The 2,188-nt window shown below is 48.5% G+C and overlaps 1 pseudogene; it reads right to left on the bottom strand.

Moving 5' to 3' along the window:
- Positions 1 to 697: 697 nt before the first annotated feature.
- LOC127201091 (heterogeneous nuclear ribonucleoprotein A1-like) lies at positions 698 to 1,601 on the bottom strand (annotated as a pseudogene).
- Between the last annotated feature and the right edge of the window lie 587 nt (positions 1,602 to 2,188).

Below are 2,188 nucleotides of genomic sequence, written 5' to 3'. Positions count from 1 at the left end.
AGAAGTCATAGTACCATGCTTTCCCTTTTTTTTTTTTTTTTTTTTTTTTCCCAGTTTTTTGATACAGGGTTTCTCTATGGAGCCCTGGCTACTGTCCTAGACCCACTTCATATACCACGCTGGCCTCAAACTCATGAAGATCCACCTGCCTCTGCCTCCTGAGTGCTGGGATTAAAGGCGTGCCTGGGGTTGTAGCCTAGGGTATCCTGGAACTTACTTTGTAGACCAGGCTGGCCCTCAAACTAAAAAATCCACCCGCTTTTCCTTCCTGCGAACTGGGATTAAAGGCATGTATCTTCATGTCTGGCTTAGAAAAAATTTCTTTAAAAATTATAGCTGTAAGCACATCGTTCTTTTTTTTTTTTTTTTTAGCCATATTTATCCAGCGTCATGATCAGACTATTACATTTAGCAATCAACAGCACGGGTGAAAAAAGGTCTACAATAAAACCCTTTGTTGGAATGCTTTACACTTTGCACAGAACAGAAACTATAATAACCTGTTATACAGTTAGTCACAAATGCAGTCCTGGCGTTCCTTTGGCCCATACACATGAGTGTTGTCTAAAACATGTCTTCTTTGTAGCAGCTAGGCCCTGCCACCACTGTGCTTGGCTGAGTTCACAAATTTGTGGCTTCCCTGTCACTTCTCTGGCTCTCCTCTCCTGCTAAGCTTTGTTTCCTGTCTTTCATGTACCTAGAACCTTCTGCCACACTCACGGCTACTGCTACTGCTGGAGCCTCCACAGCCACCTTGGGTCCGTGGTTTAGCCAAGTCCTGGCCTCCACCACCATGAGGGCCAGAGCTCCTGCTCCAAAGTGTCCTCCCCTCATCGGTCCAAAATTTGAAGACTGATTACTGTAATTGCCAATATCATTGTATCTTCCACCACCTCCAAAACTGCTTCCATCACTACCAAATCCATTATAGCCTTCCCCGCTGCCACCACATCTACCTCCTCCACGGCTGCCACCAAAGCCACCACGACCACTGAAGCTTCCATCTTGACCAAAATTGTCATTGCCACCAAAAACCGCCTCCCCGACCACCACCAAAGTTTCCGGAGCCACTCCAAGCTCTCTGGCTGGATGAGGCACTAGCCATGTCTTGCTTTGACAGGGCTTTCTTACTTGACAGTTGTGGCCACTCACACAGAGGCATGGTCAACAGGGGTGACAAAAGCAAAGCCCCTCTTCTTCCCACGGCCTCTCTCAGCCATGATTTCAATCACTTCAGTTTTCCTATACTGCTCAAAGTCGTCTTGTAGGCAATGTTCTTCAGCGTCACCAACAAAGATCTTCTTCACAATTAAGTGAAGAATCTTTTCCTGACACAGCTCTCTTGGGTTCCACAACCCTTCCATCCACCTTGTGTGGTCTTGCATTCATAGCGGCATCCACTTCCTCCGCCGTGGCGTATGTGACAAACCCGAAGCCCCTGGACCTCTTGGTGTTTGGATCTCTCATTACCACACAGACAGTGACTGTCCCCGTTGCTCAGAATGGCTCCGTAGGCTCTGATTGGCTGTTTCAAAGCCCGGCCCTCCGATGAAGAGCTTCCACAGCTGTTCCCACTCCTTGGGGGACTCTGACTTAGACATAAAGGCGGGGCGATGGGAGCCTTCAGTGATACTTCCTTGGGCGCGCCAACCTCCAGAACCTCGTGGACATTCTTAAAGTTGGGTAGGGAACGTTCTCAAATCATGCAGTCCCAGTGCTCACAGTTCTTGGACTTTCATGTTGAAAACCCACATCCTGGTTGACACACTTTGGTTGGCGTGAACTGTTAGTAAGACGGAAAACGACAGAAACTGAAAAGCAAGGTCGGGGTATTTTGGGACTTTCTTGGAGGCTGGACCTATGGACCTGGTCTTTGATGGATCGGGCCTTTGTTCCCGTTCGGGTAGTGTTGAGCCTATGTGCTAGGCTTTTTTTTCTAGACAGGGTTTCCCTGTGTAGCCCTGGCTGTCCAGGACTCTTTTTGTAGATCAAGCTGGCCTTGAATTTACAGCGATCTGCCTGCCTCTGCCTCCCAAGTGCTGGGATTAAAGGCGAGTGCTGCCACCATCACCACCACCACCACCACCTGGCTATGTGCTGGGTTTTAAGGTCAGAATGGTGCTACTAATGGTGTCAGTTGGTCTAGGATCCGGGGCCGGTTACACAGCCATTTCCATATTACCAGTTA

Source organism: Acomys russatus, chromosome 17 (assembly GCF_903995435.1).
Source record: "Acomys russatus chromosome 17, mAcoRus1.1, whole genome shotgun sequence".
NCBI lineage: Eukaryota > Metazoa > Chordata > Mammalia > Rodentia > Muridae > Acomys > Acomys russatus.
The sequence above is the reverse complement of the archived record's forward strand: the minus strand, read 5'-3'. Positions and strand labels throughout refer to the sequence as shown.